The 24,176-nt window shown below is 40.7% G+C and overlaps 1 long non-coding RNA gene across 3 annotated transcripts in view; it reads right to left on the bottom strand.

Moving 5' to 3' along the window:
• Positions 1-24,176, bottom strand: part of LOC121721505 — a 119,544-nt gene that overhangs the window by 79,994 nt on the left and 15,374 nt on the right. Inside the window, exon 3 of one of the 3 annotated variants that reach the window (XR_006034858.1) lies at positions 10,875-11,272. The exons of the other annotated variants lie outside the window; for them this stretch is intronic. This is a non-coding gene — a long non-coding RNA (uncharacterized LOC121721505). Of the gene's footprint in view, positions 1-10,874; positions 11,273-24,176 lie in introns of those variants that run through there. 3 annotated transcript variants of the gene reach the window in all.

A 24,176-nucleotide genomic window follows, 5' to 3' on the forward strand; every position in this document is an offset into this window, starting at 1 on the left:
CCTCCTCTAGGTCAGAGAAAAGATGTATAGTTCATTCCAAAGTTATCTGTGAAATGTATTAATGTATGAATGTAACATATTCATGTTTGATCTTGAATTGCTCATTGTGATGTGGGCAGCAGTCTGATAATGGTTTATTAACAATCTAAAGTATCTTTGGATAGTTGTAGACCAATAACTTCACTGTAGTTTACATTACTAATCTGAATTTCAGGCCTAGCCTCTTCCACACCAGCTGATTTTAGCAATTTACAGGCCAGCTGGGTAGGAGGACATTGTTATTGGGGGCAACTGCATATGGGTGTGAGGATAAAAGATCTCCATCTTGGGATATTTCTCTGCCCTCTTCCTGTCTCTGCTTGCACTTGGTGGGGCCTTCCTTTTGGGTCCTCTCTCATTTGGGTTTGTTTTGATTTCTTTACATTTCATGCATTTATGGTTAAGTGAAGAAAAAAAACGACTGCTGCCATTTTCGAAAACTGACTGTTTTGGAACTTCTATAGCTTTTGAGAATGTGGCACCCCATCACCTGCCAACACTTTGCAAAGCAGGGACTGGACCTCACTGCACTACACTTACTGATCTATGACTACTCTTAACCTTGGAAACAACAGGTGAATTGATTACAGTTGGAACATTACAGTAATGTTAATAAGATGTTGGAATGTGTCACAAATCATGGCAAAGTGAGCTGCGTTGGGCTGTCCTTTGCTAGGTAAATAGTAGGCTATTTTGACATTGACATGCGGGGCTGATACAAAATAAGAGGATGGTTGCAGTTGCCTCCGAGTCAAACAAAAATATTTTGATAATATCCGGGTCAATCGCGGGCGACTCTGTGACAATGAAATGTAACCATATTAGGCACATGTCCTGAAGGCTTCAAGCAGAGTAATAGGCCCTAGCCTACTTTATAAAACATAATCTGCTGACAGCAATCATGAGAGAAGATGCAGCCTGTGGTTCTCGCCACAGCTGGTCAAGCAGTGTAGGCAGGCTGCATTGCGTGAGTGAAGAATGGAGACAGTGCAGGAAAGGTTGAGGACTGAATAATTCAAAATATGTTTGTTTGCTTGTGCTTTCAGACATGATTTATCGTCAATAGCACAATGGCTTCATGTCTTAATTCAGAGCTAATGACAGTAGTGTAAGGCTAAATCTAAACACATTCTTTACAACAAATAATTGCATTATTTCCACCAAGTTAAAGTACTTGGAATGGATATCAGAAAGAAATTTAGTTTTTGCCATCAGTATAATATTTGCATACAATATTTATTATATTGTAACACAGCGGTTCCCAAACTTTTTTTCTCACATAGCCTACCATCACCTCCATCCTGACTCCGCTCGCGTAACCCCACCATTCGACACATAAAAACGTAACACATTCTATTGACGTATTCCAGGCATCATGTTTATTAGCCTCCCTACATGCTGACAAATAACAAAATCAAAATGTGCAACTGGTCTATGAGTTCTCACACTAAAAAACAGTGTGGAGAACAACATTATGAAACACAAAGAACAAAAAGAACATAAGCTTAAGATTTAAAAAAAAAAAAAATCATTTTTAACACCTTTCCCACATTGCCCTTTTCATCTTGCGTACCCCCTAGTGGAAGCTCACATACCACCGGTGGTACACGTACCACAGTTTGGGAATCCCTATTGTAACATATTATATAATATTATATATATTTGTATTTATTATTGTTCTCTGAGTTGGAGTTAACGTCATTTCAATAAGACTGGTTAAGTAAGGCACATTATCATATCAAAACTTTTGGTAACACTTTATAATAACTACACAGAATTCATAATTTAGTAAGCCGTTGTTACTTATTAGTTAATGGTTTGTTCATCATTAGTCATTTCTAATTTATCATCAAGTAAAGCATTTGTTCACACAGTTATAAATAGTTTGTTCATAGTAAAAAAGTCTATATCTTAAATACGTTTATACATTATAGTTAATACTTAATAAATTATGCAATATGTTTTTGATTAAGTAATATTTCCATTATTTAACAGTTGTTACATACACATGCACTAATGACTAGTTAGGGTGAGGATACATGGTTTATAATAAGAAAATGATTTCATTATAAGTGTTTGTTTCATTACTTATTAAGTACTTACAAACATGTTTTTTGGATAGGCTTATTTACTATGAACAAACCATTTATAATTGTGTGAACAAATGCTTTACTGATGATAAATTATGTATGAACAAGAAATTACTAATGGTGAACAAACCATTAACTAATAAGTAACGAAGGCTTAATAAATGATTAATTGTGTGTAGTTATTATAAAGTGTTACCAAACTTTTTAATGGAAAGCTTTAGTGTTTACGTTTTACAACTATATAAGCAATTATGATGTTCAAAATGTTTGAGTTTCATTGGTAGGGTGTTACTTGGTTTGATGGCATATTTGAAGTATTTCCTCTGCTAAATAAGTTCAACCAGGTCAGCTATATTTCTAAACTTATGTTAATTGGAAATGTGGACCATATTTCAAATACCCAACATGCCATTTACATTTACATGAGGATTATGATAATTCTCTGCTTTCTTCAACTTCACAGTTGTAACACATTACAGAATGTCCCAGTGTGCTCCAGTTTTCTTTTCTATATTGTTAATATAATGTGTTGAAGTGGTGTATAGTTTTGAAATGAAACGTCAATTTGAGGATAAAAATGACTGAAAGGTGTGTTTTGTGCCAACAAATGGTATTTTTGACCTTTTTCTCCTATGGTTAATAATTAATAACAACACACAGTTGGTGTAACGATACACCAACCTCACGGTTCGGTTTGTATCACATTTTTTACCCACGGTAAAAACCTCAAACCTCAAACCTCTATTTTTCTTTTTTGTGTGTGTGTGTTTTGTGTGTTATAAAATAACATTTTAATAGCCTACCTTAGAACACCAGAGGACTACAATATAAATATAGTTTAATATATCTGTATTATTTTATATCCTGATATAAAAAGATTTCACTGAATGTCTGATAGGCCTACTATTTTTATTACTCTACCTCTTTAATTCAGCTGTCTGGTTTAAGCCTGGAAATATTGTAAACAAAGTAGCATAGTTGGCTAGCTTATCATAGTCTACTGATTGGACTGTTCAGTTTCCCCATGTGTGTTTAAGTTTCAAGGTAGGCCTAATACTTGTTCTCTTTAGGACAGGCCCTTTTGGGAAACGTAGGTATTGAGATGATCAGTCAACTTGAATGCAATAGTTTTAAACAAATATGTGCAGCATGCTAATGATGCTAAGCGGATTTAATTGTAATTTAGCTAGTCGTCTTCTATGCGTCCTTGCCTTCACGATTGTGAATGTTTTATTTGGATTGTGTTGGCCGAGTTGCGCGTGTTCATTGAGCGGGAGAGTGAGAGAGAGGGAGAGCAAGAGAGAGCTGGGCAAGGAGAGGGGGTTTACGTCTATACTGTTTGGTAAAGTGAAAGCAACAAGAGTAAAATATTTATTTATTTATTTTTGGACAACGTAGGCTACCGGTAAGCAAAGTGGGAGATGTGTGTTGCTTATGCGGCAGTGTAAGCTGCAAAGCACTGCGTGAAACACTAGAAAGGGTGTCACAGTTCTGCCTTTTTCACACCACATCACAGTATCGTGGATATGAGTGTCGCGATTTCGGTTTCGATTCACATATCGTTACAGCCCTACAGTATTAGCTTGTTTATTGATACGTTGCACGGCGCAATGTAGGCCTATCAGAAATCAGTTGAGTAATTTAGTCATTTGTTTTATTTAACATCTACACAAACATGAAGGAGGTTGACTTTAAATGAGAGCTTGTCATCTATGTTCATGTTGTACTGAGAACTTCATCGTCTGTGCGCTGACCTGCTGGTACTTGCGTGTTGCATGGTGTTGCATTGTGTTAGCAAATTTTGCATTGCCCAGTTCATCACATTAGCATTAGGTTGTCTGGGTCGGTATTAAGGCATTGATTGCACTGTGTATTAACTCTAGTAAAAGCTTAAAAGCCGAAAAAATTGATAGCCTAATGTTAACCGCGAGGGCGTCTCTTAAATGCATGTTGTTAACTGCTGATAACTTTCCCTTTCTAACAAATTTTATCTCTGCGATTGACTCTGTGATAAGAACAAACTAGTCAATTTGCATGCATGAGTAACCTATTAAAACTTAATATGCGCTGTGGTGTTGATAATGCTAACCTTTATGAACAACGAGCTGAACTGTCATTCTGTGCTGCAACAATCTTGGATTGTTCTGATTCAAGTAGCCTAGGCTACAGAGGGGTGTCTCCGTTGTGCGTATGTGTGTGTGTGTGTGAGTGTGTGTAAGTGTGTGTGGGTAACAGAAGCCAGCAAGCTTAGCTGTGCGTGTGGAACATTGGTAAACCTCACTCCCCGACGTCTCAAGAGTGCTGCTGGCATGAAAGCTAGTAGCCTGAGATTTTAGCTTGATTGTCAGCACGCTCAACTCCCGATCCGAAGTGCTGCTGTTCACGAGTTTGAGTCCGGCATGTGCAGATCTGAATCGCGCAGGTTCAACACAAAGCAGGTTACATATGTGAGAGTGAGAGTGGGACAAGGAGAGGCTATGTGAGTTTTCTGCCACTACATGTAGCCTTACTAACGAAAGACCATATCTACGTGAAATAGCAGCGAAATGCAAACCATCGTAATAGCCAATGTGGTGGTCACGCTAGGGGGCACAGATTTGATCTGAGAGGGCACCGCCCCTGCACTGCTCCCTGTTAATTAATCTAACATAACCTCATATCAGGAGGAGCAGTGCTGAGTGTGTATAAACACTTATCAGCTGGATAACATGCATACTGTCAGCTGGGGACCTTGCTCCTCCACTCCCCTATACAGCTTATTTTCATTTTTAACACAAATCCCCAACATCCCTTTGATGTTTGGTAGGGCGGCAGGTGAAAATAAGAGCCAACTTGTTTGATTAAGTGTTGGGTTATTCATTTTAGTAAGTGTTTTCGAAAAGAAAAAAAAACTCAAAAAAATCTTGAAAATCTCTCCTTGGGTGCCGTGGGTGTCTCATCATGATTCCGGAACCCAAGGTGATTGGCTAAATTAAAGTCGCTCAGTCTAAGCCATTTGCGTTGTCTGCAAATACAGTAATGGTTCTCGCTAACTGTTCAGCTTTAATATGGGTGGTGGGGGTTCGGAGAACAACCTGACACCACTGACTCATCAGTGAGCTGCAATGGAGCTATTACTCCAGTTTAATCATGATGTTTAACGCGAGCCCCTGTAGATATGAGACATTGAGGCGGTGTCCTCTCAGCAAGTTGTGAGTGCAGTTAGCAGGTACTCTCACACTTAATTATTGAAATACTACACTCTTGTAAATGCCTGTGAACATGACAAGAATAAATACCACATGCAGCAAAGAACAATGGGCTTTGTCACTGTCAGATGACATGCTACCACACTCGACTGACAGCACAGTAGTGGAAAGGTTTTGTTTACAGTACATGTGAAGACACCGAAAATTGAGTTTCTGGATAAATAAATGTCATGGGAACTGGCATCACTGTAAACTTTAAATACTGTATGGGGCTACAAAAGCTTACATGTCAAAAGATTTTTTAAAAGCCTTTAACCTGATTTCAAGGATCTTGTTTTGTGTGACATTTTTTTCCCTTTTTCTCAAAATCATTTAATCTGGTTAAACAAAGGGGATTTGCTTGGACAAAAATGGAGAACACTTGCTACAAATGCAGAGTTTTAGAAAATGTTCAATGGCGAAGGGAACAAATAGATGTTCTGAATTTACGTCGAACAATGGCAAAACAATGCTTCCATTCTGGGTTGAAAATGCTCCTTGTAAAGACAAGCAAACAAAAGGAAAGAGGGGATGGTAGTGGCAACTCCTGCTGTGGCCATTGTTTGAGGATCACACATATGTGCACACTGAGCAGGTGTGTGTGTGTGTGTGTGTGTGTGCCTGCATGCACACACACACACACACACACACACACACGTATACATGTGTGTGTGTATTTGTGTGTGTGAGCCAGTGTAACTACATTGTTAAGACATCAGCAACAGAATCTCATTTTGTCAGGGCAAAGCAGACAAAGTGTGCGGGGGTCCATCGGGACTTTGCTGGCTATTGTCTGGGGCCTAGCCCTGTTGAGGCCGTGGGGAAGGCAGCAACACTGGGGCGTCTCCCTACCCACCCCGCGGAGCCTCCGGGGGTCAAAGGCAGCGTGCCAGGCGATACTCAGGAGGCCAAGATAGGAAGGGAGGTGGGAAGTTCAGAGAGTGTCTCATTTACAACAGACTATCTCTCCAATGCCAAGCATCAGGCAATGACAGTCAATTAGGATGTTATGTATAAAATACATATATAAAACAAAACCACAAAATTAATTGTAACTGTGAGACAGTTATTAAAGTTCTGGTAGTTCTTCTAGCAAAATTGATTTAATAATATGTACTTGGATAAATATTCACAATGTCAATGTTTCTAACGTGTACCTTTGTAGTCATGAATAAAAATTAAGCATATATTTTTTTTTGTTTACACAAAGATAACAAAAAAAAAAAATCCACTGAGAAGGAGGCAGCATACATCCGCCTGATGTTATATAACAGGAGATGAGTGTTTGACGAGGCTCATTTCTCTTCGGTGTAGTAACGTCTCTATTTGCGCTCCCTGGGGATTGGAGCTTGTCAGCATGGTGGCTCCAGAGAGGCAGATACAGTCACTGGGGGAGATCACTGCGTTTGCTTTGTGTTAATCGACTGCAATCACACTCGGCTTGCTCGCTCGCTCTGCTGGGGAAACTCTCCCCGCCCTTGTGATGCAAGGTCTGACCCTCTATGCTACGGGAGTCCCACCCACTCCCCACCCTAACACACACACACACACACACTCTCTCTTACACACACACACACACACACACACACACACACACACACACACACACACACACACACTAAAACTGCCTCATCCAACATTACCTCAATAGCAGTGCTTAACTTTATTTAAAATATATATATTTTTTTTATCTCTGTGTAGTGATATTATGTAGAAAATGCAGAATAGATCAGATACAAGTCAAGGTCAGTCCAAATTTTAGTAAGACAAGTAGGACTTGCCATATCAGAAGAATTGACAGTACTCTAAAAAGGTGTTAAGATTTCAAGTTTTCAAGGCCTTAATATATTAAATCTTTTCATTCCAAGCACCTGTATACCTCAATCAACAGAAAACATTCAAAAGAGTGTGGTCTTGTGGCCAGAGGAAAGATGAAAGCATTTTAAACTTCCTGTATGCGCCCTGAGCAGCAAACATGCAAACCACCCTAACACTGACATGGGGTCTGCAAACAAGGCTTTTTGGGCGCATCTCATTGTTGCACCGTTCTGCCCTCCCTCCCCTCCTCCCAGCAAAGTTGTCCTCAACCTGTTGGAGGCGACAGAGTTTAAGTTCTTTTCTTGTGACACAGAGTGGTTAGAGAGAGAGAGGGAGAGAGAAAAAAACTTCCAACAAAAAATAAATAAATAAAATAATCCCCATTGTTGAGCTGAATACAGTAGCAGGTGCAGACTCCCACTCCCCCCCCCCCCCCCCCCCCCCCGACACTGCGCATGGAGAGCACCCATCAGGCACAGATGCGCCCCATCAAAGGCCATTTCAAACACCTCCACCCCATCATGCAAACCAAGATAACAACCTATTGAGTTTGAAGACTCACTTTGGGCGCAGCACCTTGCTTATTTTTATGTACCCACCCCCACCCTCCTGCACTCTATGTCTTCTTTCAACAATGCACATTTGCTGAGGAAATGTTTTTAGGTCACATATGGTTGGGTACTGCTGCCACGCATGCTCCTATTATGCCGTGATGGGCGTTTGTAAATTGACAAGAAAACTGATAATGCGATAGCAGCAGCGTTGTTGAGAGAGAGAGAGAGAGAGAGAGAGAGAGAGAGAGAGAGAGAGAGAGAGAGAGAGAGAGAGAGAGAGGGAGGGAGGGAGGGAGGGAGAGACCAAGGGAGATGGGGTGAGGAGAGAGAGAGAGGGATGGAGATGGAGAGAGAGAAAAAGCGAATGATTGAATAACAGTAATTAAAGCAGTTATTCGTTCGGCGAGCACCTGCATGAGGGATGATATTGCTCCTTAATTCAGCTCAGTTTAACTTCTCTCAGCCGGTGGTGTTCGACTGCGGCTCATTAATGGCTGATTGGCATCGAGCTGTTTGCAAGAACAAAATGTTTACTCCGCTATATCCTGTTTCTCAAGGCAGTTGTTGGGTTCACATAATTTTTACATTATGCAAAGGGTCTTTATATGCTGATGTTTTTCAGATAATTTTTCTCCCACCACCCCCTCTATTTACTGCAAAAAAAGTGATCGTTAAATATATGTTGTAAGAGTTTGGCAGAGTTGACCAGACTGGTGCTGATTACATCCCGTGTTCTGAACACAGCATGAAAGAAATCCATCAGTGATTAAAAAAAAGATACATCCTACACACACGTCAGACAAACATCCTATACACACGTCAGACAAACATCCTATACACACGTCAGACAAACACACTTGCACTGCAAGCTTGCAAAGTGCATGTGTGAATGAGTATGATTTATACGTGCATCACAATTTATACAAGAGCAGAAAGACGCCTGTCACCGACCGAAAAGGAGGGAAACACACAAACACATATAAATACACATGGGTGGGCCTGCACATAAACACATTCCAATTATACTCCTTGCATTATTGTCCTACTTTAGAGAAAGTCGAAAACATGAAAACAGAGAAAGAGCAGCTGTAGCTTTATCTTCAATGTTTACTCTTCTCTAACAACAAACAACAATGCACAGGCACTTGAATCGAGCAATGCAATTCTTTTAGATGGGAGGAAGATTCCTCTCTTTAAATTGACATGGTCTTTATTTTATATAAATACTGTTTATTGGATTTTCTACCATTTAATTTAGCTCCGTCTGTGTTGTCTGTGTGTGTGTGCTTTTTTTTTTTTTTTTAAAGGTGAAAATGAAAAATGATATCGAACAGAACATGTTCAGTGCATCATATTGTGCTTGTTGCAATGTAGGTCAGTGTTCTGCAGCGCATGAGATAAGAGACGGGGAACAAGTGTTGTGTGTACTTACAAGCAAATATCTGTCAAAATAGCAATTGACAGATCTACAAGAGCATTTTTTTGGCTTGGGGAACGTTCCTTCATCATTAGCATTTTCTGAAAAAAAAAGGAGGGAAAAGGGGGCCAGAGATTTGGGCCCCTATCAGCCTCAGCTCATTGCAAAAGCAGCCTGGCCCAGGTTGTTATCTGTTCAGTACAGAGGTGCAGCTGTTTAGCAAATGGATTTGCTGATTTTTAAAGGGAGATGAGGGGAAAAAAGGCAAGAGAAGAATCAGGTACTCACACTACCCTTCCCGAACCAGCGTTTTCTCTCTATCTCTCGCTATTTGTGTCTCAATGTGTGTGTGTGTGTGTGTGTGTGAGTGTGTGTGTGTGAGTATCTGTGTGTGTGTGTTGCTTCTTACAAACCTTCCCTTCTGTTTTTGGAAGCCTGCATTATTTTTGGAAGTGAAATGAGATGAAGACTGAATGAAAGAAAAAAGATGGCGAAAAAGGGGGGAAAAAGAAAAGAGCTCGCAAAAAAAAGCATGAAAAATGCTTATTCTCTCCCTCTATTCCCTTTCCCCTGCCACTTTTCTTTATTCACTTTCCAGTCTCCCGAGGGCCTCTCCTGTGCCGGCTGGGCTGCCACCCGAGCGGTCGTGGCGCGCGGCAGAGAGGGGAAGGAGAGAGGGGAACAAATGTGTTGCTTTAGGTGGGATGGAAGGATGTGGAGGCTGCTGGCAAGAGCGCCTTCTTTGTCTGAAGCTATCCCGACATGGCTCGCACTCACACACACGTGGAGGAATTCATTCTGGCCTCATCAGGAGAGATAGACGGAGTGTGTGAGAGAGAGAGAGAGAGAAAGAGGGAGGGAGCGAGAGAGAGAGAGAGAGAGAGAGAGAGAGAGAGAGAAAGAGACAAAGGCCCCAAGCCACTGGGAGCCTCACAGGGTGGCTGCCTTCCCTGAGCTGTGGTGTGTGAAAATCACACACACACACATACACACACAAACACACACACACACACACACACACTCGCACACATGTACGCACACACACTCTACCCAACAGGGCAAGATCACACTCCCAGGTTCCACCAGGAGGGGTCGTTGGACTGGACTGACTAAGAAGGAAGCAAGTTTCCAGGAACATGCAAGTATCTCTTCCAGACAGATGCTGAAACTTTCATACAAATGCATCAAACAGATATCCACTTGGAAGTTTACCAAGTTACACAAACAGACTAACTTTTCTCTGTAATGACTTTGAGATTAAATCTCAAAAGCATGACAGAGCCGAATTGAGAAGATACTGTTTATAAAGGACATCATTACATTTGCCACTGTTTAGGTACAATTTCAGAGGAAAACAAGAAGCAATGCTAGTTTCCATATAACATGCAGAGACTGAGGGATGGATGCAGGTGTCTACTAATTTATTCACTTATGCTTTTTCAGATCTATTGCTGCCTTTTCCCTTGTCTAGCTATTGAGAGAGTGGATAAACTAGCAATTATACTATTGTTAAGATAAGAGCTAGTTGCAGTTTGGGGAGATGATATTCAAACACCACTAGACTAGAATTAGTAGTACATGGCTTCTCCCAGAAATATGTGGTAAATTCAATGGAGCAAACTTGAAGATGAGAAAGAATAATCAAATATTGTCTCAAAGGTCGAAAATAAATGATGAGCCCATCAGCTACAACTTTTTAAATGATGTTGACTTTAATTTGCACCTATTCAAAAGTGAGGGAATACTTTGTGTGTGTATGTGTATGTGTATGTGTATGTGTATGTGTATGTGTATGTGTGTGTGTGTGTGTTGCAAATTGTGTCTCAATCTGATCTCTGATATTCACTACAAGTTAGCAAACTTGGGAGAGTTGAGCTTGCTAGTGTATTATTTTCCACTAAATTTTGTGTGTGGAAAATTTCTGGCTTCCACTGTGGAGCTGACAGATGCTGCCTGTCCGCAAGTCTCTCCACTCTGCCAAAAATATCAGGCAGGAAATTAGGGGAGGCAATCTATTATTTAAAGTAACAAGTGACAGTTCATATGCTGCTGCAGCAGACTCACAACAGAAGTGCATCACTGTGTCAAGGATCCAGGCAAGCCCCGAGCCATAGAGCACATCGTTTCCTAAAAGTGAAAGAAGGACAAATAAAAGACAAAAAGAAAAAAGAAACATACCCTTCCGACACTTGCACTCTATATGTCTCCCTGTTCACACGGGAAAAGAGGTGCAGCAGTTCCATGTGGTAGACACTGGTTGATAAACAGTGAGAGATGAAATGTTCAGGAAAATGTTCCTCTACAAAGCAGCACAAAGCATAAAGCAGGATCTCTCATATTTCTTTTCTGGTTCTTGCCTTGCTGGTGATTACCCTCTCGTTCAAGTGAGCTTTAACATTAATGAGGGACCATCCCGCACTCACTGATGAGTGTGTGTGCAGTTTACTCACATAATCACAGAAACGCTCGAGACACAACGAGACAGGATTAGCTTCCTCGCGGTGTGTGAAGTGGTGTACAGAATAACAGGCCATACTAGTATCATCACAATGAGCTCTCCATGGCCTTCTCGAGACGCAACACTCACCATCATTAATTCCTCTAAAAAGCTCTCAATTCTATTGAGCCCCAAACCCTTGCTTTTTTTATTTTATTATTTCCTTTCCATTTCTTTTTTTGCCAAACTTCGACACTGCCTTCTGCTGTGAATTAGCCTGCTGCACAAAAAAATTAGCAGGTAGAAAAATGTTAAATTAAGATAAAGAATTGGAAAATGTTTCCAGTTGGAGGAGTGTTGATTACAAGGCCATGGTCCTGGAGGATTACCCACTATTTATCCTCATATTTCAGGATGCCTCACCCTTCTCGTTCCCTCCCAAGTCTCCAGAGGCCTGGAGAAGCAGCTTGCATCCACCTCTGCCAAAAGAATTTATTAAAGCAAATGGCATCGTAAGCCCTATGGAAGGCATACCTTATGTGGAGATTTAAAAGATATTAAGAGAATAGTGCGGATGAGAACCCAGGTGTGCTGGGTAATAGCCATTGTCTTCCCAGTCTGGATGGAGCAAATGTGCTTGCCAAAAAGAGAGAGAGAAGGGGGGGGCGGAGCAGAGAGCACCCAAGGCAGCACAACAATTTGCGCCTGAGTGGAGATATTTCCAGACAACACATTCGCCTGCCTGTTGAGTCTATGCCACCGACAACATTAACACAAGTCTTTTTTTATCTCTTAACCATATTCTGGTAATATTTGCATTTGCACCAGAAGATCAGGGAATTGTTGCTGGAAACAATCCGTATGCCGTGTTTGATACCAAAGATTGTGAGCACATGCTGTCACTTTGGGGAAACCGTAAAAGATCAAACAGTTCAGTCAAAACATTTGTTTTGATATTTTTCCTGTAGATATTATCTCTGACCACTGTTGCTGTTGCTCTATACCAAGATGCTACATAAACAAACCTGTCATTTCTTTGTAAATAAATACTGCATCAACCCATCTTAACAGACACCTTTCTGTATTTGTGGTCTGATGTGGTATAAGCATAACTAAGACTGAATTGTTGAATCTTCACCGTCTCAAATTGCATCGTGTGCCAAATCATCATCCCACCTTGCTGCCCCAGAGAGTATATGCTATATTTAACATTTCTTAATCCAACATAAATAATATAAATCCAATCCAATATTCGTAATGAAGCCATGGTTCATTCATACACACTACTAGATTTATCTAAACAGTCCTGCATCTGATTCTGACAAGCACCACTATAGGTCTCGACAAAGTGCTAAAAGTTTTTCCCAGCCATGGAAACCCTGTTCAGCAGGAAGCTGAGGAAGATGCTTCTCCGTTCCTGTGCATCCATCACAGGAGCTTTTGAGTGACTGAGACACCAAGCCGTTAAGTACAGTACAATACCAACACCTTATCCTCATTACACTCCCAAATTATTCCATGTGCAACACCTGCACAGCAAATTTGGCACTGGGATTTGCTAAGGATAATCAAACAGCAGCGAAACACTGTCATTATTTCTACCTCAAATACACCAGTGGAAATTACTATTTTTTCACATAGATTTACCGACTTATCAATTCAGCTGGAAGTAAACTTCATTTTATAGGTTTGATTTACTTCATTTCCCAAAAGCGTACTCAACTGTCATGGCTCCACCAACAACAAATGCATTCATATTTATATATACTGCACCTGAACAAATTTACAAAATCAACATGACCCAAGTAAAGTTTTGTGTGTGTGTTTTGGAAAAGTCACATCAAAACTGCTCCTGACGGCTTAATCGCTAATGCCTTATCACTCCCCCCTTTTATTATTGGAATGTACATGCAGCATGGGAATTTCACCAGAGGTCTGCATTTCAGCAGCAGCAGGCCCAACTGCCTATTGAGCGCATCCCCCATCTGGAGGGGGGAATAAACAACATTTATCTAGGCCTGCACCGTTAAGGTAGCCTTGTACTCAAAAGCTAGATAAAGAGAAATGAAAGCTAATGAATTGCACCTCCCTGGATATAATTCTGTAATAGCAGTAATCAGGCCGTTTCCGAGCCCATGTATATTCATGCCCGGCATCAGCTGCAATCCTGTTGGTGGTCAATATTCTTGAAGCTTTGCCAGTCTGGGAATATCCCTGCCTTCTCTGCCTTAATGTTATCAGGTAACACACACTGGCATTAAATCCACAACATAATAAAAGCCCTTTCTGGAAGCCTTCACAGACAGACAATGCTGCTCTCGCCGAAAGCCCTTTAAGTGTTCGCGTTTAATGTCATTACGGCTCCACGAAGCACGCAGAGGCTCGGCGAAGCAGAGCTTGAAAAGGGAAACCCTATACAAGACCTCAAGGTATGTTCACTCGGAGGAAGAGATGAGAGAGAAAGAGGGGGGGGGGGGGGGGCATAAGCAAGGAACAAACAAGCTGTTTTATTACGTTCGGGGCAATGAATGGTGAAACAACAACTCCAGCCATCTCGGCTGACAGCTTTTTAAAGCCAGAGATTTGTGCACATTAGTCACACATTTTAAAGAGAAGGTGGCTTTATAAAGTGCATTGACAAGGATTATAGTTCTATCGTTAACCCGTCTTTCTTTCCTTCTAAAACCTGTCGCTGATTTCAGGCTTGCCAGGATGCTTCCGCAAATAAAGGGAGTGGGGGAGCCATTGTTATATTTATTTCTGAAATGGAAATCCATTTCGTATTAGGAACGTTAATCTGCGATTAATATTTTAATGATTGTGGCTGCGAAGTTTCATCATCCTAGGCCATTAATATGCTTATTTACACGTGTATGTGTGTATTTGTACAATATGAGTGTGTGTGTGTTTATGTCTGTCTGTGTGTTTTGTTTTGTTTTGAGGTTTTGTGAGGAGGGGGGGGGGGGGGGGTATGACTGGGGAAGGCTGGGTCATGCAGAGCCAGTGATCAGGATTATACAGTGGCACCTCGGTGCGATTACAGTGTACCAGTGCCGATTTGAATAATCTCAAGAGTTTATCGACTTGAATGTAATTCTTAATCTTAGATTAAGACAAACCATTACACTTTAGCCCGTTTGAGAAACAGAAGATTGGTTTAGTATGAGCACATTTACAGACCAATTGTGAACAATCAAAGATTGGCTGAGAGATCATTTATAAGTCCATGTAATCGGAGCAATGGCTCTATTGTGGGTGTTAGAAGGACTTTTGTCCCACTTTCAATAATAAAGAGCAAGTCAGAGAATGAGTGCTGTAAGATTCATGTTAACACTGACATTAACCCAACCCAGTCAGAAACAATATAAAACCGCTGGCAGAATAATAGAAAAGCATGAATTATCTGGTAATGTTCTCACTGCCCCAATCATTTACCAAATTATGTTCTCACTGCCCCAATCATTTACCAAATTATGACAAATGTGTTCTATTAATTTTATAATTCCCAGATTCAGGGCAAAAAGTTCAATCTGAACTACATACTCAAGACAGAGCCAAACATGAAAATAACAATTAGGGTTGTGTGTGTGTGTGTGTGTGTGTGTGTGTGGGGGGGGGGGGGGGGGGGGGCAGACACAAAAGTTTTTGATGATTGTTTTTTTTTTTACCTCAGTAAAACAAAGTAAATTATTTAAAGTGTACTGAATTTAAATTGAGTGAATTTAAAAGGAGTGAATACATCCATCCTCCTCAAATAAAGTGATGTAAAATCTCTATGCTGGAGTCAATGTAGTCCCACCAATACCCCTTTCTTCTGACAAGCTATGAGGAATTAGCGGTCTAAAACATCCTGTTTTTCTGTTATGCACACACACAAAAAAGGATTTAAAAAGGCCATGTAAAGATTAATCAACGTACCACTTTTTTTCTTTTTAGCTTCCCTCTTTTGAACACATTTATTCCAGCTATTCTTAAATGCAATCAATATGCTTCCACACTTCCATGCCTGTTTAAACCATAGACACCAAACTGCTAATATTAGCATCCTTAACAAAACTAACATCCTTGTTCCCCCCGTGAAGCATTCATATTTCAAAATATCAGAGGATTAAAATGCAGAAGAAAGAGTATATAAGCAAGAGCCCCTCGGGAGTGGTTTCTCTTCTTTTGCATTCTTTCAGAGGGAAAAGAAAGGGAATCGTCTGCACCTTGGCGGTACAGAGGAGGAATTAATTTTTCGCCTCTGGGGAAAAAACACGCTGGATCTCGAGTTTGAATGAATCTTCACATCTTGCTCTGATTGGCATGTGCGCAGGAGGGAGAGAGTAACAGTGAGAGGGCGGAATAAAATAAATAAATAAATAACGATTGAAGCTGTTTATCAATGCGACGCCCGGGCAAGGCCATGTGACATGTCATAGTAAATGACCATTCATTTAGCACAAGACCAGCCATCACACATATTCATTAGGTGAATAAGCATTACATAGGGCATTGTGAGAACAAACTTTCCAGGGATATTATTCATTACGTTCAGTTAATTTTGTGTAATTGATTTAGTTCCTTTTTTCAAGTTTACTTGGACGGGTACATGCTCACAGCTTAGCTCACATTACTGACGTTTTGTTACTTAAACAAAAAACATCAAGGCTCTAGACTAGATCTAAAATCAGGACTTTTTTATGGACTCAAACTAGCCCCACAGGATATAGTCATATTGCCAAAGGCTACCACAGTAAAGTTAGACTGGGACCATCAACAGGCTTAGCATTCTAAAACATGTTTTTGATCTGCAGAAACTAGCATCGGCTAGTCCATTTGGATTTGATTATGAGTGTGTTCCAGCGTCATCCAACCATACAATTGGATAAACCTCACCAATCAGAGCAAGATAATATGTGAATCCTGTAGGGAGAACAGCCAGAAACATCCTTCTTCTCAACAAATGCCTCAATTGCTTATTTCTGTTCATTTTTTTAAATTATTGTGGTCAATATCTTGCACAACAGATGTGATAGCGAAATCTAAACATCTACCTTCTCTAGTGACGGGCTTTTTGTTGTAAAAAAATTAGGGCTGTCAAACGATTAAAATGTTTTAGTTGATTAATCGCATAGTAATGGTGAGTTAACTCACGATTAATCGCATTTTTAAAATTCTATTTTAAATCCACTCCAATTGAGATTATCAAATGTAATGACACATTGTCATTCATACCAAATGTACTTAATAAGTAAAAACTAGACCAATTGATCTCAAGGGGGTTTTATTGACTGGCTATCACTTACTGCATTTGTAATCAAGAAGTCACTTACAATTATTGAATGTAAACTGTTTCGAAGCTGCAATCATATTTCTAGCACTGTCTGTGTTCAGCGTGCTCACTTTCTCTTCAATGTTCCACTGACCCGCCACATCCATAAAATGACTCGTGCATACATCAGCCATATCATACATCAGTTCTCATTACAGTCAATGCATGTGAATGCAGCTTCCACTCCTGATCGATGTAATGAGCTGTTACTCCAAGATAGCTATGATTACCTAGCGATGTCCAATAGTCACCAGTAAGCGCGACAGAAGCTGTGTTGTCCAAATCCGTAGCTAGTTTTGCCTTCTCCGTGTCATACCACTTGTGTATCCTGGACATGACTGTGGCCCTGGATGGCAACTCGTACGTGAGGTCACCGGAGGCAATCCGGATAATATCACGGAGACCTTCGTCTTCCACTATATAAACTGGTCTGCATGCTGTGGCTATCCATTTAGCTATAGCTTGGGTCAGTTTACTGGAGGTCGACGTATCCATCGATCTGCTTCTAAAACGGCTGTTAAGTGTAGTTTGTCGTATGTTACCAGAAGCAGAGCTCAAGCTGGGATCCGTGTGCTTGGCTTGCACGTGATACCTCAGACTGGATGTACTTCGGTGATAACTGAACTCAGCTCGACAAATACTGCATATAACTTTCGTTTTGTCAAGTGTACTATCTGGCAAAGTTTTGAAAATAAACTTCCCATCCACTATCCCATCTTTCTCCATAATTCAACTTCTGTGCTGATTATTTTCAATGTGGCTGAACACCCTTCTATGAGACTACTGTACCACTTGGCGGCACAGCTACTGTTCATCAGTGTGTTCCCTGTGTGGAACACCTCAATACGGGTCATTTAAGAGGTCAAAGACAACGTGCGTTAATTGCGTCATTTTTTCTTAATCGAATTAAAATATTATTGCATTAACGCGTTATTATCGCACTAATTTTGACAGCCCTAAAAAATATATAAACTCAAGCACGCTCAGGTGACGTGAATGACTAGGCTCCATTGCTCATCTGTCCATCATTATATAAAGCCCGCCCAGAAGATTTGTTTGGTGTGAACAGCTCTGGCCCAGATTGAATTTGCTATCCTCAAATTTTGTGGGTGTGGGTAAATTCAGAATGGTTTTCAGGCTAGGCCCTTATGCAAATGTCAGGTCATTGAAATTGGCCTGAAATTCTGAAACTATACTTTATATAGTATAGTATAATTATACTTTATTTTTTTTATTTTTTTTTCCAGATCAGATTTTTGGTACCTCAAGCTTAAAGCGTAACTTTCACCAAAATGCATCCTAGGGTGTTTTTGTGAATGTACCCGAGTCAAACTTTCGCTTAAAAGCATAATTACGTCCGAAGCGCCACTTTTAAGCTTGTTTGTGTTGTCGTTTTTGGGTCAAATGGCCTTTTGAATGGGAATAGTAGGGGCACTGCTATTTTCATACATGACCGCTTAAAAATCGCTATTTTTAAAACACTAAGAAGGCTCGACACAACATGAAACTTTGATCGAAGTATCATCAGCGTCTCTACACATGAACTTGAGCATTGAGAACATTGTTCGTGTACACATAGTTTACTAAAAAGAAAGGTTTTGGACTCACTCCTTGACCAGCAAGATGGTGGCGAGCAGAAAAACCAAGTGAGTTGTTCAAAACCTTTCTTTTAGTAAACTCTGTGTACACCAAAAATTTTCTCAATGATCAAGTTTTTTCGACTTTATTCCATTTTAAACCAGAGACTTTCTAATGAGACACAGTACTCAAAAAATCCTTCATAGAAATGCATGGGGTTATTTTGTAATGGCAATATGGCAGTTGTCTACACATATCCTGCCCCTTCCGCGTCAAAAAAGTTGTGAATACATTGTGCCAATCATGTGGTGTGATCCCACCGCTGGAGCAAGGTTGGTGTCGTAAAGCCTTGCGCAGGCGCATTTCTGCTGTAATAAATGCCCGATAAGTGCCCAAAAAGCAATATGGCCGCCGAGTGGAGGGACTTGCCTAAAAGGACTTTGTTTAAACACTTTGTCCCAAATGATGCATCATGGGTCTGCTTGTTAGTTTGGGAACAGTGTAGTTTCTATAGGCAGGTAAAGTCACATTACGGTAATGAGGAACATTTAGTGTGGACACAATAGTTTTACAATAAATGTAATATTTCCTTTTACAAAATACCATGAATATCAATGTTAACCATAAATATAGACATTTTACACAACTTTGCATAATCTTCTTCAATGTTAAAGCGAACGTTAATGTTACCAACGCAAGTGCTGTGAATCTGTGACGCTTCCAATATCATTAGTGATATTGATTGGTTGTCAGCGGTAAAAACGTCATTCTATGCAACAATATTTTGATTTAGTAACTACTAACTACGGTGTACCTTAAGTAGCAATGGTGCAACAGAAAAAGAATGCAGCGCTAGTTTAAAACTAGTTTGTTGGTTTAAGACACACGTTACACCTAAACATCACAATCTTGGCCTAGACCTAACCCAGACTACTGAACATACTGAGCCATTCTCTGTTAATAATAAATTCTAGAGCAAATAAAGTCAGTTACATTAGTCAGTGATATAATTAGCCAGCGATAGTTCTACTCAGCTCACCATAAGTGAGTAGAAATGAGTACAAAGACACTTTGCTTGACAGTGGCTGATAAAAAAAATGAATAAACATATAAGTTCATATCATGTCTCAATCAGTCAACCTTTGGTTATTTTATATATATAAAAAATAAAAGCTATGGGCAATGACAACAGCATCTTCTTTACTCTAGAAGTCACAAGCTACTTGTGGAAAAGTTTGTCTGGAGTCCAGCATATGTGCTAGTGATTGAGGAACATAAAGCAGCGAGACAGGCAGAAGGGTTAACTCAGAGATGGACATTCAGAGAAACTGACAAACGCAGACAGACACACACACACACACACACACACACAGGCAGGCAGGCTGGCAGACAACCACACAGACCGTCAGATAAACTTGATCCTATTTGATATGCAGCGAACTGAAGCCTCCAGAAGGACCCAAAGGGTGCGGCGAGATCACCCAAAGCAACTGAATATATTGACAGAGAAGAGTCCTTTGCAACTGGTTGATTTGTGTGTCAACACAGATCATGCCACTTAGTCCTAGTTTATACTCATACACTGCTGAAGTCTCAACAGGCGTCTGCTCTCTGCTCCACCACTTCTTATTTCCACAACCGTAGACAAGCTATCATGGAAATAAAAAAGTAATTTACCGTATTATCTATAGATTATATTAAAGTAAAGTCTCAAACTTTTCTAAATGGCATGGGTGTAACCTTATGATGCCTGTCTACTGTAACTAAAGAATAACAGGTGTTATCCCAATCTACCATTCCTTTGGTTATACGTTGTTTTGACTGTGCAGGTAGTTTAATGTCAAAGTCAGACCATTCCGTTCAGTTTACACATTATAGTAACATACATTATGTCACTAGCCTCTGCCATTAATTCTGCTAATAAATGTTACTTCACTCAGTAGAACAACTAAGCTGTCTGACAACAACATTGCAGTATATTTTTTACCGATAAAGATTTAGAATTATTCCACAATATTATTTGTACAAGTTTCCTTATTTGTCAAAATCGGGCTGAATAGAAATCTTGATTAAATTGGTTCCTCTAAATGTATTGCCGTTCTCAATTAGCAAAGAGAGCTCGCTTTTTATCATTCTTTTCCCATCATGGAGAAAAGTCAACTCAGAGAGACATAATAAACCTCTGCCATGATGTTCAAACATTCTCTTTTTTTCCATGAGCCCTCATTTTTTCCCCCAAAATATGAGACAGGTGTTCGAACAGGCCAGCACTTCCTGTAAATATTGACCTTCTGGAAATGCTCCCAATCCAGTACTCCTCCCCCTCCTCCCCCCTCGCTCCCCTCCTCCCATGGCTCCAAGTCAAAGCGCCATCGCTCCCTGATTGCAGACTGGGAAATGGTAAAACACAAGGTACCATCTCCATCTCGCTGCGAGCCCAGCTACTCCCACCAGGGCATTGTGGGTAGAATACAACTGTTGCAAGTGGGCGGCACATCTGTTCCTTGAGACAAGCAATGCCCCAAGGGTCAGCAAGCATTGTGGCTATCATTTCACGCTCTTGCTAATAACCGCTCTGATATCGGTGCAGGGGTGGAGACAAAGGTTGCTTTGTAAGGCTTGCCAACGTCAGATCATAGACAAATTTTTTTTAATAAAGTAGGAAGTAGTAGGAGTATTAAAAAGTCATATTTGTCATGCTCCCATACAGCTTTCCATATGGTGCTTCGGATTCACAACAGGTTAAGTGTATTCTAAATACACTCTTTTTGAAATGGAATACATTAAGGAGGGAAAACAGGCTCTCACTGACAGTGCCATATGCACACCATCGCAATGGCATGTGCTTGCGCAGTGTTTCACGCTTATTTATTTTGGCTTCAAAAACAAATTAGCTTCCAACTATTGACTCCAAACAGAGAAAGCACAATATAACAAAACAAAACCTTAGTGGTTAGGAAACTTTCCTCACAAAGTCTTCTTTTTAAAAGTAGGTGTTAAATCTGGCATGTCTGTCCCGGTGCTAAATCTCTATAGCTAGGGCATACATTCGCCTCAGCTCCCGATCAGAACGTACCTGCTTCCTCATAACCTGAATGTTTCAAACCCAGCCTTTCCTGCGCCAGAGGCACATCCACTGCGGTGCCACGCAGTCCCAATGTGAGCCAGAGAAGTGCCTGCTCAAAGATACACGGCAGGTTCTTAAAGTTTGCAGTGAGGAGATATCAGAGGTGTGTGTGTCTGCCTCTGTCCACAAATTCACCTACTCCAGGAGCGATGATGGCAGCGGAGGAAGAGGGTGAACAGGGAGCGTGGAGTGAAAAGCACGGAGGATGAAAGATGGATCCTAATCCTTCACATGTGGATTTTTTTTCTCCTCCCTCCCCTATTTTTTGTTTTTTTTTTTAAAGGAAAGCCAACTGGAGCCATTCTTTGGACTGCAGGCCAAGGGCTTCAGGAAAGCGTCGCCCGAAGCCAAAGCACATAGTGTGAAATGAGGAGCTAAAGCTTGAATGTGCTTTTGTTTATCAGAAAAATGCACTCTAAGTGGGATTGGCAGTACGAGGCCCAAACTCCATAAGTCATATAGACTGGCTTGGGCCGAAGTGAGTGGGGATGGCGGGGATGGAGCAGGGACGCTTCAGGCATGAGCAGCCTAGGGAAGGCTTCGGCTTCTGCTCTCCCAGGCGGCTGGCAGACTCACGCCCCTGCCTCGCTCGCTCACTTGCTCACCCTAATCTCTGCCTCAACACAAAGGAGGATCAGGGGGGTCAATCTAAAGTAAGGAACGCGGTCACAAGTTGGAGCGGGGAGAAATCCACGGGTCTGGTTTGGACTGACAGTGGGAAACATTGGAGGAAGCCACCGGGTAAGCTGAGGAGGCAGGAAGGGCCAAACAAAGCTGTAGGAATTGGGGACGCAGATTTCTGGGCATGAGGCAGACGCGGGCATGCCAAGGCCTGATCAATCACTCACAACAATAGCTGCGTTCCTACACTCGTGGGGGACATGTGTCAGCCTTGTGCCTGCATAAAGTCGAAAGTAAGAAAAAGTTAGGGAAGAAGCTTGTCGGCTTTTGAAGAGCTGTGCTCTAAGGTGGCAGCTCGCTTTTTGTATTTTGTATATTAGAGCTGGAGACAATTTATTGTATTTTCTATACTGAAGCTGTGGATCACTTCCCATAACGCTGTTGTTTATGGTTTGGCATTTTATTTTTATTTATTTTTTTTCAATAGACCCCATTTTTCACCCCACTGCATTGTCATAAGCTATTTTTTTTACACAGAATGTCACTATGAATGTGCAATTTCAATTATACACGGCCACTGCAATCAACCTACCAGTGTATGGATCAACGCTATTTTAATCCCTAACACTTCATCTGAAAATACAAGTGTTGATATCTGTGTTTAAAGCCTCTTGTGAAAGGGCCTGAAGCCATCATTTACATAGCTATACCATACTTGGAATGTTTCAGTTCTGCCCCATTTACACACATACTGTATGTTGACATATGTCATCAGAAATACTCTCTGATGTACAATGCTAATTTAGCCTCTAACCCCATGTGAGAATCCAATAAGTACTTTTTACCCCTTTCCTCTCCAATATACAATGTAATAAGATGGCCTTGCATTCTGCTAGTAATGATCACATGAAAAACTAAAAAAAAAAAAAAAAGAATTAATTCATTAAATTAAATAATTCATTTGAACTAGGAATAAGAACAGTCCAATGTTAGTTCTAATCCCATATTTTTGTGGCGCTACAATGTGCATCACATTAAATGCCTGCCTGATTACAGAAAGATAGACATTAAAAAGTTTTAGCCATGTGTGTAGCAGACTGTACTTCAGTGTGTTTGTGTCTTTTGTGTGTTCTTGTCTTGTTAGGACTCACACACCCTGCATGAGGCGTAGATACCACGAGCAACATCATGGGCATGAGCAGCCATGAGCAGCATCACACACCGCGCAGACATGAGCAGTCTTTTGTCTCTCCCACTCACATGAAAGGCTGGTTGCTTTTGTAGCAATAAGAGACAATAGCTGTCGCTGACCCACCAGCATTTGATGGAGGGGAGTGCTGAGCTGATTTTAACAGATTGTTGATTTGTTATTCATACACCCCTCGCTGAAGGATCCTGCTCCCCTGCAAATGAGCTTGTGCAAATAGAGAAAAGCACACATTCGGTGCTGCTCAGCGCAGTCTTCCATGAAAACTAAAGGGGGGCACCAAAACAGATGTATGTCTAGACATTGATCTGCTCCGCAACAAGGAAAGCAAGCAGAGGAGTGTTCAGAAATGCTGAACTTTTGTACCAGATGCTTGTTGTGAAGTTGTCTTGTTTTACGAACGCCAACTGACTTTCAGAAGTTTTCTAACAGCTTAAGTAGAAGTTAATTGAGAAATGCATGACTGATTGATTTTCTTCAGACAACACCAACGTTCAAGGGGCCTGAATCACAGTCTGTGATGCATGTCTGTAGCAGTGAGAAAAACCTTGGTTAGTTAAGCACAACCTGCACACAGATGATTTGGATCTCAAACTGAAGGCATAACACAATTAGAATACTTAAAAGCTCTCAGACAAAAAAAAAAAAACATTTGTGTAACCTATCTTTTTGCTGTAAAGATTTGCGGTAAGATTTTTTTATTCTAAAAACTTATCTCTGTGGGTCAAGTTCTATTTGCAGTTAAAC

Source organism: Alosa sapidissima, chromosome 10 (genome assembly GCF_018492685.1).
Source record: "Alosa sapidissima isolate fAloSap1 chromosome 10, fAloSap1.pri, whole genome shotgun sequence".
NCBI classification, from domain to species: domain Eukaryota; kingdom Metazoa; phylum Chordata; class Actinopteri; order Clupeiformes; family Clupeidae; genus Alosa; species Alosa sapidissima.